Raw genomic sequence first — 15536 nt, 5'->3', positions numbered from 1 at the left:
AAAAAAAAAAAAAAAAAAAAAGGATAGTGGCTGTCCCCAAAGAACACAAGTCCAATCTCTTTTGATTCCATTAAGCAATTTGTTCTTGCTTGGCAAGCATCTTGGAGAATTAAAAAGCCAGCTCTAGTCACAGACAAGATTTGATAGCAATGAGGCAAGTTATTAAAAAGCCTGGGGGGTCATAAGGGTAGTGCAAGAGGCCAAGCACATGTCTGGTGTAACCTGGCTGCAGCAGGGACTGCCCATTGCACAGTGCAGGTGGTCACAGACTCAGCCTTTTCCTTGGCAAGCAGCAGGACAAACATTAACCTGTCCATTTTTACTAAGGCAAACACCTATTCCCTGACCAAATGATGACATGGTAAGATGGGACCATAGGGAGTAAAATGCCTCCATCCCTACTTTCCGTCAGAATGAGAATATTTTGGGCTGCCCTTGCTTTTTTACAAGGGGACTTATGTCAAGAATATTTTGTTTCAGTCTTAGCTTTGAGACAGTGCTACTCCCCACTCATACCTGGAGCTGAGGTGCTGAGGTGCTCTGTGGTTGCACTGCCACTCTTCACCATGTGAGCTCATGGCTTGGTGGGGCTCTGCACAATGCTGGGCTCTGCTGATGCTCCTCGAGGCAGCTCAGCCCGAGAGCTCTGGCTCAAACTCACACCTCACCTGCCTGCCTGCCCCTCTTCCTGGCCTTCTTGACAGATAAACGAAGTCCTGAGCTGGCCTCCAGCTGGGCTGAATCTGGTGAGGTGACCTCAGCCACTTTGCAGTGGTCATGACCCTGCTCAACCCTTCCTCTTCCCTGCTCCTACTGAGAGTGTCAGAGCCTGGGCTAGGATAATGCACGGGAGAGTCCTGCAGCACTCCCAGCTTCTGCCTTTGAAGTCTTGCCATTCTGGAAAAGACTGATGAGAAGGGTAGGAACAAGTCCAGGGACAAATCCTGCTGCTCCCGTTGCTTCAAAAACTGAAAACAAAACAAAGAGAAAAGGGCAGTCACTTAGGTCTGCAAAAGACAGAGGAAGCAAGGTAAGGTGCGTTTACTTTGCTGAGCAGCCCACTGTTTCTGAAGGGCCATGACATCCTAACTGGTGCGCTCCAAACAGTTTGGCAGTGGACAATAGCCAGATAGCTTGGGGACTCTGCTGAGCGTCTGAGACAACCCAACTACAGATTTTCTGAATGATTCCAGGACAGACTTGTACACATGGCAAAAAACATCTAGATCTAATTCAGAGATTGAGTTAGTGTAGGAGAGATAAGACAATCCACTTGGTGTTTTTGTTGAGCTGTATGCCGCTAAACCAGATTAGGGACGGATGCTCATCCAGTGTAATACAGGGCAGCTCATGCTACCCTTCTGCAGGGTGAGATGATGCTCTAAGTTCAGTCACTTTTATGAATGCGGACCTCACTGAGCCCCTTGTGACCTCACTGAGCCCCTTTTGCGGTAGCATTTGTCCGAGGCTATTTGCATCCCTGAAGCCCACACCTAGATTCTTGTTCTGCAGCCACAAAAAGGGACTGGGGGCTATGGGAAACTAGTGGGAGGGATGATATTTTGTAGGTCCCTGGGGTCTCTCTCCAAGCCTTTTGAGCGAACTCAGCTCCAATATTATATCGTCCTCAAAAGCAGGCTCAACTGCTGTGTTCTTCACTCAGTTGGCTCTTCAGTCATGGAACTCCCGCATCTTCTGATCTTTCTTGTGAAACACTTGGCAAACCTCATTTGTTTATGAAATAACTAATTTCACTTCTCCCAGGAGGAGAAGAGGATTTAGTTCTCCAAGGAAAGGAACTGCCTTGGAGAAGCCCACCGTATAGTTCTCAGATTGGCCCTTGACCTAGAAGCCAGGAGACCTGGGCACATCAGGTGCTGCCATTTCCCAGTTGAATAACCACTAAGAGGACCAGTTTGATTCACTATCCAGATCTTGTTAGATTTTGTTCTTACGGATGAAAAAAAAAATGAGGATCAAGGCATAATTCATCCCGGGCATGCCATAGCATCTTATAAGGGCCATGAGACCTTGACTTTAGTATTGCTTTCTTGTATGGCTGTGGGTACCTCACTCTCCTCCAGTCTGAAAACCAGTAATTGTGTCATTGCTCTAGTGAGAGGGTAGCTGTCAGGATTGCAGCTTTACAGGATTCAGGCAATCTTGCCTCTCAGGCTGCTCTTCAGCCTCTGTGACATGGGAATTTGGTCTGAGAGGAAGGGGAAGGACACTCACACTTTACAAAATCCACCTCTGAAATTTTGTCTTTTTTTTTTTATTAATACTTTATACATTAATACTTAGTGAACAGAACTGTTTGGTCCAAATTTTCAGACAGACTTGTCTTTTTCACATCTTTAACGTAGTGCTGATTCATAGAGACACAGTTAAAGCAGGAGATGGGAGAATCTCATGTCTTTTCAATTCAGTCTTTACCCAAACTCCTCAAAACTTACTGAAACCTCAAGATCAGCACCAAAGACACGTTATCCTAACTTTCTCACTTTCCACTTGTAGCCTGAAAACAAAAGTCAAAACCAAGTTCCCAAGTCCCAAAAGATAGGTGCCTCGCCCTTCACACAGAAATCTTCCTTTTCCAAGATCCAAAGGATGGAGAGGGAATACAGAGGGTCCTGTGAATGTCCAGCAGCCATTTCCACCTTGGTTTAATTCTCCTAAGACACGGCAACACTGAGCTGGACGTCAGACACTGAGAGATGCTTCCCTCCAGCACATTATAGCTGCTCAGAGCTACCCATTAGCTTGCTCTGGGGGAGCACAGGGCCCTTGGAGGCACAGGGAGATGCAAGCTCCCTGGGCACACTGCCTCTCACAGCTGTGCTGACTGCACGGGGCTCACAAAAACGGGCATGTTGCTCCCAAATCAGAGACAACATAGGCCTAGTGATAGGGGGAAGGTGACAGCACCTTTCCAGGGAAGGAATGGATTGTCCAGCACCCAGCACATTGTGTGGACACACGGTATCAGCCCGGAGCTCTTGGCAAACAGATAATATATCCTGCTGGCCATCAAAGACCTCACGATTTTTTCCCTAGTTTCTGAGTTGTGCCTGTTTCTCCTCTCTTTCAACTCACTGCATTTCTACATTTTGAGGAAGAAGAAGGCTGAACACTAGCAGGTTCTAGATAGTGGCCAACTGGCCATAATGAGATTAATGATCCTGCCTGTGCATGAGTCCCAGGCGAAAACCAAGGACAGCGGAGGTGACATTATCTTCATCTCCCTCCAGATCGTGCGGGTGAATTCAGCAAAAACATAGGTCCTATCTTCCTTATCATCCCTTGTGATCCCTCCTGGACAGAGCAGCCTCCCTTCCTCTCTCTTGAGGCACACGTGTAGCTGAACATGCCGGCAGTCCTGCTGCCTCTGCTCTGTGCTGCATCCTTATGCCGCAGTGCAGCCAGGCAGCCTCGACGGGACTCCTGCATTTGGAAAGGGCTCTTGCAGTAAATCAGGTGGCTGAGAGTGTGTGCTGGCTGCGTGGGCATTGCTCTTGCCTCCCTCACAGAAGCCACACAAGATGGACTGAGTTTCCAGGTGGCATCTTTGCAGCGGGTAATACAAAGGGACAGGTAGTGCCCTGAGCAGGTGCCCTGTCTGCCAGCGGCCCGCGAAGGCCGCGGTGGCCACAGCCACACGCTCTGAGCTTGCTTTGGTGAATGAACGAGGCAGCTGATGAATATTCAAAATTGGCAAAGCAGATCGCTTTCAGCTAAATTTGATCACAATACGGGATAAATTAAGCCACAGGATGAATGCATTTGAAATGAAGATTAAAAGAACACACTGTACAAAGTCAGGAAAGTAGGTTTAGCCAAAATCTGACAATATACACAAACAGATGAAAATAAAGTTCCTTTCACTGAGCAAATAATGAGGCCAGGATCAGCCTCTCACCGAGTTCCTATGGAAACATCTTTTTTTTTTTTTTTTTTTTTTTTCCTTTNTTTTTTTTTTTTTTTTTTTTTTTTCCTTTTTAATTTAAAAATGGAGGGGACGACAAAGATGCTCAGAAGGTCCAAGAATAGAGGGATGTGCTCACCATGGGTGATATCTGGTGTGCAAAATAACCTTGCGTCATGCAAGAAATGAAGGACTCAGAGCAGGAAGAGGGGCAAGGCTGGCTGGCTGGAGCACCCACCGTCACTGCCCTTTGCCAGCACTGGGGCATGAGCAGAGCACATGGCCTACGTAGCCCCAAGCGGCCCCAAGCCATCAGGTCCTGGACAAACACGGTGGCAACGGTAACCCATGGAGAGGGGAGTGATCTGGGAGAAATCATCCTTGAGCTCTGCTTTCCTGGCCCATCCCACCAACACCAAAGCGAGGGCACAGCTTTGTCACCTTGTTGGATAACCAAGACCCACTTCTATGTCCTGGGCTGCAGGATGCAAGGTGGCTTTTATGTGGAGGGGATTACTGTGAGATGGAGCTGCTGGTGGCCAGAAGAGGATGCTGGAGCAGCCAGGAGGGTGATCTGGCAGCAGCAAAGTGGGAAGCACAGATGCCAGGATGCCTGGTGCAGGAATTGCAGGCTACTTAGATGAGAAATAGAGGTTCATGTCACATCTTATCACCTTTTTAAAGAGATGGATTATTTGGGACCCCTTGTACAAAGTTGAGGACTTTATAAGAACCGCCTTGGCTTGGGGTTATGTGGAACAAATGCAAGAGGGCAAAATGCAGCTCTGCCACACTGGTACTGCCCAGACCTGTGGAAACTCAGGCAGAGAGCTGGGACCTGCCCAAGAGGTGCCAGAGAGCAGAAACCATGCGTCTGAGGGCTGGGTAGCCTGCAACCGTTTTCATCTGAAAGACAGTGAGAAAGCCAGGAACCAGCCTAGCCCCACTGTCCCTACCCCACGTCATGCAGACCAACATGTGCTACAGTAAGGAACGAGCAGGATGGATGGGATCTCATTGCCATGGCAGGGGAGTAAGTTCCTTTTGGGAATGGTCTCATCTCTTTCTCGCAGGTCTGGGGACAGGAGAGGAAATTATCCTGGATGCAGTGGGCACAGTGGCATTTGCACATGGCCACCCAACACAGTTCATGTCCAGTCTCCTGCCTCTGGAGCCCTAAGCAATTTTGGAGCACTATGTCCCTCCTGGCAGATGGCCTCCATCTCCCAGGGCCCTGCTCTTTGCAGGAGGAGAAAATTAAAGGGCTGTCTATCAGGCTGACACGAACAAGTCTATTAGCAGCCCTGGCAGGTGAGAGGAAAGCATTAGCATATGGAAAACGGGGGAGGAAAGGCAGCGTGTCTGGGACTGTTATGACTGAGCAGACAGGTGAAACTGGGGAGGTTATAAATAAATCCCCCGCACACACCCCCAGTCATCCTGCTGCAAAGTCTCTGAAGGGTTCAGAAACTCGGCGCTGGTCCCTCGCGGGTGCCGGGCTCCCAGTGCGGGACTGGCAGGCAGGGAGAGAAGGAAGAGCAGGATCCTCCATGAAAGTGCTGGCATTCGCCACAGCCAGGAGCGAAGGAGGTCAGGTCCTGACTGTGCAGGAGGACAGAACCTCCTGTCCTCTGCTTATCAACTGGGACCAGCTATGGTGGAAAGACTGGAGGAATGGCTTTTCTCTCCCATCCTTTTTCTCCTATGACAGGAAGGTTGCTGACTCGGACAAAGGGGTTCCTCAGACTCTGTCCTTCTCCTACTTCCACCCAAGAGAGTATTTATTGCAATATCCGTGCCCCAAATAACAGCTCTAATTACAAAAAATGAGCAGTGAATAACCTCAAATAATACTAGAAGTATTAGAAGCAGCATGAGCCATGCCAGGAGTAAACACCATGCCAGTTCACGGGGTAGGGGAGAACTGGGCAGTGTTGGGACAGAGCTAGAGGCCTGTGCAGTCAGCTGCATGTCAAAGACATTGTGGAGTTTTGATGTGTAACCTCTTGGGAAGCCATGTGGGCAGCCAGATGCCACCTAAGCACGGTCAGAACGGACTGCATAGCCTCTCCTGTGAAGCTGATCCTTGCAGAAAGTGAGACAAAGAGGGAGAGTTGGGAGAGTGCATCCATCAGCAATCTGAATAACTCTGTGGCGACAAGATGGAACACCTGGGTCTAAAATACAGAGCCCAATGCCTGGCATGAACTCAGACCTTCGCTGTTCTCCACCGGTTGTTGGTGTACTGGGCCAGGTTGTAGGAAGATGTGTTACCAGGCTGCAGCTACAGACAGGATTTGCTTCAGAGGAATGGCTTCAGCAAGGGTGTGCACAGGGCATGCGGAAACCTCCTGCAAAGCTGGTCCACTCTTGTCCAGTCTTGAGCTTTGAAGTTAGTCAGAACTAATGTGTCCAACACCTGGTTATAACAGGGCAATGCCACCAACCACCTTGAGGTACCTCATCCATCAGTACAACTAAGTGAGGAACAAGTTTGCAGCAGCAGTAGAGTTGCTGCAAGATGGGTCATAAAAAGCATGTCGAGGTCTCAGCTGTGCAAATGGCAGTTGACTGTAAATGCCATGTATAGGTTGAGAAGAAACAGTGGACTAAATTGGACAGTACCAAGCCCAGACATACAGATCAGCCTTAAATTGCCATAAGAGGTTGTGTTCAGTCCCTGAGAGCATGACACAAAAGCAGGGTCTCGACAGTTGTGCACAGCAGTCACACCCTGTGACTACCATCCTGTGCAAGCAAATAGCCATGCACAAATAAATAAACATCAGTGGAAACCAGATGAATTTGCTAAAAGCAACACCCAGAATCCCTAATAAATACCAGCCCTGTTCTCCCCAGTTTCATCAGAGCTGACCAAGTTTCCCAAAGCACAGCAGCCCATGGCTCTTTGCTCACAGGCTGATGCCTGAAGCATGCCTGGGTTTGCATCCCCTCTTTCGGTGGTAAGGCTGGCAGTCTGTTCTGATTAGAAATACTAACCTCCATGTAAACACCCTGTGAGGGCTTCAGGATGGCTTCTTACATCCTTGTTCACCCCATGGCAGATCCCAGAGGTTCCCATTGCTGTCTTGCTGAAAAGCACTAGAAATATTTATTTAGCTGTTCTTTACTTAAAGTGTGGGTTGGGAAAACAAAAAGATGGTAATTATGCCTTTTCAGGAGCTTTCTACAAGCAGTGAGAGAGGTCGAGATTGGATGGCATGAAGGGAATATCCAACTGCAAGAGACCCTCCTCCCTTTTCCCCAGGTAGTTTTTCCTTTTCTCTAGGCTTCAAGGGTCCTGCCTTGGGCAATGGTTACCGTACCATGCTCAATGGGGCTCGGCCATCATTTTGTGTGTCCTGAAGTAGAACTTCTCCCTGCACTTCAAATGCTGAATTGCTCTCAGAAGCAACACTGCGAAAAATATTTGTTTTACAGCCCAGGATTTTTGCCTAGTGTCCTGAACAATGGAGCAGAGCAACAAAGTGGGAGATTTAAGGGAGTGTCAAGGCCTGAGATAGGCTAGGGGAAAAGGGCATTGCAAGTTCATAGGGTCCCGAGGGCAGATGTCCTTGGAGAGATTGGCACTGAGCTGCCTACCATAACTGCAGCTGCCTTAAAAGGTGGAATTATTCATTTCTACTGGCATTCAAAGAGCTGGATTGAGAATAAGCCCAGTCTTGAGCTAATATATTTTCATTGCTAGGGAAATGCAATTCGCAGGAGGGATCCTTTGTATAACACCTCACTGTTAGAAGAGAATATGACCCAGCACCTCCTTGGAAGCCGAGATGGAAGCCAGGGCTGCCTCTCCTCACTCTCTCTCTTAAAACAAGGAAACAAGGATCATCTGCAGGGTTGCCATGAGTTGTCCTGAGTTGTCTGCTTAATGGCAGTCATTAAAATAAGTTCTACCACGATTACTGTTGGGTTTCAACAAGTCCTGGCATCCTCCAGGTCTGCCACTTGGCTGAATTAATACCTGAATTCGTACCCACCTGTGGGAACATCTGGAAGTCCTCCAGTTTAGTTGAGAATGTGTTGAAAGCACAGGCATCGTCCCGAGCTGTGCTAGCTCCTCCTTGCTGGAGTTTAGTAGTGCAAGTGCAAACTAGTCTCTGGAGAAACACCAAAAAAGTCAAACATCTCCCAGGGGAGGTGCTCTATGTCTCTACTACTTGCCACTTGGGCCATTTGCCACTCTCTGTTCAGAGATTAACAGCAAACCCAAAAAGTTTCTCTTCGCCAAATGTCTCTCTCCCATCCCTTCTGTAACCCCAGAGTACTGGGACAAAGCTCATCAAATCAAAGGTCTACTAGAAAATATAGAAAAAAAAACTTCCTTAAGAAATGTACAAGGTAAAGGAATGCCTAGACATTCTGTTATCCAAAGAAGTCACTCTCTGGGGCTTTGTCATGTTCTTCCAGGTAGGCCTTTCTCTGAGGACTTATCTCCCACTCCCAGACATAAATGGAGGGACCCAAATGAAAGAAGACCAGACATTTGGAAGCTTCAGCTGGTAACACTCAGCATTGGACATTGGACTCAATTGTGAATGTTCATGACATGGACATTCACAATTCACATTGCATATGCAGAGCCAGTACTTTCCTTATGGCAGTTTTGAGTCTGCCCACCTGCTCCCAGGTACGCAAGGCTGTCAGCACAGAGAGCACACAGCCAATGCCAACAGTGCTCAATCCTAGCTTCCCTTTTCCCTGGACTAGCTCTGGGATGTGCAAGTGGAATGGCATTGAGTCTACTGCATTGGCAATTCCATCTCTTGGAAATCATCTTGGAATATCAAGACATGACTATAGTATTCTGGTTCATAGGACAAGAACAGTTCTTTGACTCCACCAGGGGAAGTTCTTCCCTGTGGCAGCTCCATCATTCATCCAGCACTCCCACCACAGGTTTGATCCAGCAGCTTTCGTGATCCAGTGGATCAGCAGAGCTGGTCCCCTCCAGGAGGAGAAGTTGACAGCAGCAGTCTTAGCCTTGCACTTTTGTTCTGGAAGATGAAAAGAGACCTTTAGACACCCCGCAGCTCAAGATCACTGGGAGTTACAGGTCCACCTAGTCCTACATTCACAGGCAGGGCACCATCTTGTTGTTTTGAACTGACCACCCACTGCCTCTCTTCAATAACAGCATCTTTTTGCCACAAGACTGCACTTGAGGGTCTGCAGGCAGAAAGCACGCAGCCAACAGCTCTTTGGACACAACTACTCAACACCTAGGCCAGCGCTGCTTCTTGGTCCCCCATGCCACGCTCAGCCATTCCCACCTGTGGGATGCAGCGCTGCTGAGAGCGGAGTAGTTCCCAGGTTTGAGGCAGTGATTTGCCCTCTCCTGAGCACATCTGGGTACTCAGGCAGAAAGCGAGAGCCTGGCAGCACTCAGCCAAACACAGAAACAGGACAGGCATCAGCAGTCCGGATAGCCCTGGGCACTGCACAGGCAGACAACATTCTTGAGGACATTGGGCTTATCTTTCTCCATTAACTAAAATTGCCATGGGAGTGCTGGCATCCACCTGGAAAACCGTAAGGGACAGTCGTAAGGAAACTTCTCATCAAAAAGTGTTGCCACAGTTCAGCATTTGTTTCTGGGACCCTTGTTTCCCCTTCAGATAAAAAGTCTACTCATATTCAATACCTTTATGCTTGGAGAGAGGGAAGATGACATTCAGACTTGGACTCTTCCCAAGGGAGTTAATTTGCACACATCGCCCTCGCTCAAGCCAGCCTCCAAAGCGCTCAGGCACTCAGGAGACAACATCTGGTAGCACCGAACGGGGCAGAAAGGTGTCATGAAGTGGACCTAGGCCAGCTTGAAACTGTTGGGACCTTCAACACAGTACCCTTGAGTCCCACTCTGGCACTTTCAAGACCACTTGCAAAAGTGCTCCCCTGACACTGGTCTCAGTGTCCACAAGGTATCACCTCTGCTGGGATCTCAGCATGCTGGAGTCCAGCGAGAGAGAGTGTAAGAGATGAAACACAAAGCGTCCTGCCCCATGGCATCGGTGGCACATCTGGGCCACCAGCTTAGATGTCCTCTGCTCCAAGTCTTCCTGCCTGGGCCCTCAGAGGGCTTCTGGAGCAGGGCACAGCAGCAGCACGAGCTCCCACGCTTGTCCCTACCCAGGCCCGTGGCAGCAGTGCCCGCATTACTGTTGCACTGCACCCCTGAGGGGCAGCCCTGGGCACCTGCAGGGAGAGCCTCTGCAAAGCTGTTGCTACCACCAACCATGGCACAGCCCCATGCACTGCAATTCATGTGCAGAGAGGGAAGGGTGACCTTGGCCTATATTTCAAGGGCCACTTTTCATCTACGAAAAGCAGCCAAATGAGGGCAGCAGCAGGGAGGAGGAGAGATGAGGGACTGAGCACAGCCGCTAGGCAAGGCAGCGCCCAGGGCTCAGTAGCAGTCTCCTCTTGTCTCCTCCATCCCTGCACTGCCTCCTCTCCTGTCGCAGGGAGTGCAATTGTGAGGATTGCGCTGTGAGGGGCAGCAGTAGGCAGAGAGAATCAAGAACATCTGACTGCCAGCCCCATGGCGCAGAAACAAGCCCCTCGCTCAGGCTTAGTAAGGGCTGGTCTCAGCTATGTGACACTTTGGCATACCTTGCCAGGCTTCCAGCTCTCCATGAGGTCCTGTGCCACTCTGCCAGCTTCACGTAGTATCACAGACACTGAGGGAGTTTCGAACATCACCAGGTACCTGGGATCTGAACTGGAACTAGAGCATGTCCCGCAGACGTCCTGTCCCTGGGGACACATGGTAGCCCGCCCCTAGTTTTTTCAAAAGAAAGGTTCTTTGAGAAAACACAAAGACACACCCCCACCATGCAAATATATCCCTACTGTCATTCAGAAAATCAGGAGACAAAGAGAGAAGCCCCACAATGAGTGGTTAGCACAGCAAGGGAAACCTAAGCTAGATTCAAATACAGAGTTACCTCCCTGCTCCTTTCCCAAGAGCCCCATGGAATTTGCCCCATGTCTGCGAGTAGTGGAAGCCTTGGGGAATGGACTGGCTGTTCCTCATGGCCATGCATGGGCTGGAGAGGAGCCATCCAGGCTGTCTCAGCTGCTGGTTCGGAGCTGAGGGAGGGAGATCTCCTCCAAGCCATCTGGCCAGGCTCAGTCTTGCACTGCAGCTGTGAGTCTTCACTGCAGGCTCTGGAAAACACTTCATTCTTAAGCATTTTCCTGTTTCAGAGCTTTAATGACAGCACAGCACTTGGTTGGCAGGAACTGAGAGCCTACGCTTCCCTCCTCGATAGCACACGAGCATTAGCAGAAGGAAGGAAGGTTGCATTATGGGCTCATGCTCGTCATCCAGCTTCCCATTTTTCTGGGTGGAAAAATTGCTTAAGTATAGCCATTAAAGAAGGCATTTCCTGCGCCTCAACTCCAAACCCAGAAGACTTGCTCAAGTTTACAAAATTTGAGACTTTCTGAAGAAAGATACCAACCTGTATCTGCCTCCCCATGATTTGCAGAGAGGAAAGAGCAGGGAAGGTGAAAGTAGGCACTCCAAGCAAAAAAGAAGCTGGCGTACAGTCCTTCCCTGCAGTTTCCCTCAAATCCATTTTTTTCCACACTGCCCACCTTTCCTAGACTTTGATAGTGTCACAGTCTATGTCTTCCAGGACTACCAGGAGCCCATAGCACTGGGGATGGGGGAGTAGCACCCAAAAAAGGCAGGAATTTTCACAAAACACAAGGGTGCTAGCTGGCAGGCATGATGAAGTAGGATGGAGTAGGGAAGTCAGCCCAGCAGGTTCACTGTGGTCATTTTGTGGAGCAGACTCCCTAGATATGCTCTCAGAGAAGCATATCATTGGATGGAGCTAAACTTGAGCATGGAGGCTGCACATTCATATTCATCCACTCAGTACCACTGCACTGATTCATGCCCTGAACCAGTGCCAGCTGTGACAATTCCAGTAGTGACTACAAGAACACATACAGCTGCCACAGGGTAGGGGGGGACAGAGAGACCAGGGTAAGCTGGACGAAGATGGAGGGCAGGGGAATCCTTGACAACCATAAAGCCATTTTTGCAAGCAGCTACCCTATTTCAGGGAGGAAAGACGAGCCAAGGGGTCCTGAGCCTATGTGGATCTTCAGAAGCATGAGACAACCTCCTGTGTGGCCCTGGAGAGCAGGAAGAAGCTTTTAAACAATGCTTTGCTCTTTCTAATTCTTCCTCTTAGGGGAGGAGCTAGGAGTCTGGGCACCAAAGCAGAAGCGAGAAGAAGCTGATGTCTTTGGAGAATGAGATGTCGATAAGGCTGCAAGAGCAGTTTTGTTGCTAATTATTTTTACAAGGGGTTAGGCTAGGTTGACCATTAATATTAATGTGTTGGTAAATTATGTATATTATGCATTTGCATGCAGCATCCCCCAGTGATGGCAAGTGCTGCTCCCTGTATTGTTTGCCTGCCTCTCCCCATGCATGTCGTGCTCTTCATCAGCCTGCTCACAGAAGCAGTGCTGGCATGTCAAAAGATTTTATTAAGAAAAAAAAAAAAAAAGAAAAAGTGCAAAAATGAAAACAGCTTGGTACGGGTGGGAGCTGATCCCTTCATGCTAATGGAGAGCAGACTGCAGATAAGAGGGGCAAACAAACAGTCACCTTCCAGCAAAGTTGACCGAGTAGCCAAAAGCAGGAGCTCTCTACCTGGCAGAGGGTATAGGAAACAACTATCTTCAGTGCACCCAGTCTCTCCCAAGGATGGGCAGATCAATAGATATAACCCGTCCCAGGCAACCATCCTGTCATAGCCTAGATCTAATCTTCCCTATCTTCTTGTCATATCTTTCTCTCACTCAATTCTCTCACAAAACATTTGCCTCCTTGAATCCTGTTCCTGTCTCTTGTTACAGCTTGCATGAGCCAAAGGTCTATCATCATATCATTACCAAGCCATGCACCTTATTTTCTGGTACACTGTGTCCTCATCAAGAAGCACCTTCTTGCAGCTTAGTGCTTCATTTGGTACATGGCAGAAAATCGTGCTGCAATGAGCAGAGCAACACTAACTCTTGTCTGCTGTAGGCCATGTGCCTTCCAAACCCCCCACCACACATGTGTGTGGTTGGGCCTCAGGACTGTCCACACTGAGTGCTCACTCTCAAGCCAACGAAGCCCTTTGCTGTGTAAGGTACCTGGACCCGCAAGCCTGTGATGAATGCACTGCCACAGAGCAAGGAGAAGAGCTGAAGCTCAGCCCAAGTTATCCAAGGTTGTGTTTGCTGCTTGTCTGGCAGAAAAGGGCAAAAAAAAAGGAGCACATCCTCTGTCCCCTTCCCACTGTATCTATTATCACTATAATTGCTTCAGGGCCTATGGGAAGGCACATGGGCAGCATGGACTGCCCCCTCAACTCATGTTCGCAGCTTCTCTGAGACATTCTCATGCTCCATCAAGCAGCTCCATCTTTCCAGAGAAGAAATCATTTGCCTCCTTCCTTTACTCCCCTCCAGCAAGTCAGTGATGGATGCCACATTTTGGGCATAAGTCCTTTTGCCATGAGTCAGCTCCTCACCTCAGCACCACATTTCCAGATGCTTCACACAGGAGAAGCAGGCTGTGGTGAAGGATATCAAGAGATGACTATGAAGCAGGAGATGCAGACCGGAAAGATGGAAAGTAGCGTGGGACTGACACGCCTAGAAGATACTGTTTATTCCACGGTGGAAGTTAAGGGACAAACTAGCTTCAAGATCCCAGCCCTCCTCTTCCATCAGCTCCCACAAGCGCAGCAGGTAGTGATGGATGAGGACACACAACTGATCCGCAGATCCAGGGCCTCTCCACCAGGGCAACTACTTGCATGTTAGACTCTCCCTGGACAGCCAGGGTTTCCTAAGCCAAATGTTGCAGATAGATGATTGCCTTTGCCAAATTCTCTTTTAAATTTCTTTTCATAGTTCTAGTCTTTACAACACCTCAGGAAAAACTGTTCCACATATAAATTCTTGGCTGGCTGGACAAAAGGTGTCAAGATCATCAGACAGTTCCTTGCAGCTCTGCTTAGTCTCTCCTCCTACAGAAGCTGTCCCATATTCCAATTCTCTTCCACACTTGCCCAATTTCTCAGGTAAGGCAGCCACTGCTGAACACAGTAGCTGAGACAGGATCTCCCCACTCTCAGAAAATTGCTCATGTGCACACAGACCTCAAAAGCCCATCGCTGCAGAGATATGATACCCTTCCCTCTGCAGAGGACCTGGGAGCGCTCTATGGTTGCAGCTCACTGGATTGTGAGGATGTGATAGCAGTGGGTGAAGAATTGAGGAAAGGGTGGGTGAGTGGCCCTGTGACCATGCAAGATGACTCATGCCCATGCCTAAGGGCTCCTGGATGCAGTTATGGACCACAGTTACCAAAAGCTAAACTCCTTGAAGTCTCCCTTGACTCCTTCAGGATGGCTCTTTTGCCCTGGCAGCCTGGCACAGGGATCAGACGGGCAACACTGCCCTCAGACTGCCCGGCACTGGAAATGCCAGGGGCTGCCCTCAGCAGGAAGCTCAGGCTTCTTCAGTGGTTCCTGGAAAGAAGGGGATTAGTCAGTGCACGAAGGCCATTTGTTCAGAGTGTGGGTGGAACAGTGCAGCAATTTCTTCCACAGGAGATTATGTTCTCTGCAGAAGTCAGTTGTATTTTCTTTCTTTCTTCTGACAGAGCACTGCAATTAGCTGCTCTTCAGCTTCTCCACACCTGGGGCTGCCGAGCGTTCCCACTGGGAACAGTGCCCTACAGAGAGCCTCGGTGTTCCCCGCAGTGAGGCACGCAGGAGAGCACGGATGCCAACACAGCACGCAGCCAGGGCCCAGAGCTCCCCTCCCGGGACTGGCGCGGTGCCCGCGAGCCACATCCAGCCCCTGGCGAGGTGCTGCGAGGCAGAAGCCTGCCTGGGTCAAGCAGAGAGGCAGCAATCAGGACTGGAGCACTCAGCCTCAACCCTCATGCCCAAGGCGCTCTCGCCTGCCGCCACGGTGCTGAGTGTGCTGAATGCACGTGGGTGCCCACCATTGGGTCCTTCCAACGACTGCAACGGAGTCAGGAGAACCAGTACCACTCTGCTGCTCTGTGCAGTACTCAGCCCACTCCACGCCTTGGTGTGTCTCATCTGTAAAGGGCAAACAGCCCCTTTTCCCCCACCACTTCTTGTGCAAAGGGCTGCGATCTCTAAAGGGAAGTGCAGGGCCAGCACAACGCCCAGCGGCAAAACTCAGTTGCACCGTGAAGCCATCTGTAACCTAAAACCTCAACAGATGGAAATTATTGCCCCTCTTTGCTTCTCTGCCAAGCCCCAAGCGCAGGATCCCCTTGCAGGACCTGATGGTACAGCCTGTGCAAAGCCACAGCAAAAGCTCCCTGCCTGGCTTGCGAATCACCAGGGGAGCTCAGAGCTTTACAGGGAAAAAGCCCTATGACACATTTGACCAGGAAGGGTTGTTCTATTCTAAAATTAATCACAGCTCCTTCAGGATATGGGGCAAATGGCTTTTACCCCATCTTAGCTGCCATGAACGCAGGATGTGCGGAGATTTTTCTCTTTCTCTGGCAACAAAGAGCATCTGA

This window comes from Nothoprocta perdicaria, unplaced genomic scaffold, assembly GCF_003342845.1.
Source record: "Nothoprocta perdicaria isolate Ctin4 unplaced genomic scaffold, notPer1 scaffold_196, whole genome shotgun sequence".
Classification (NCBI taxonomy): domain Eukaryota; kingdom Metazoa; phylum Chordata; class Aves; order Tinamiformes; family Tinamidae; genus Nothoprocta; species Nothoprocta perdicaria.
The sequence above is the reverse complement of the archived record's forward strand: the minus strand, read 5'-3'. Positions refer to the sequence as shown.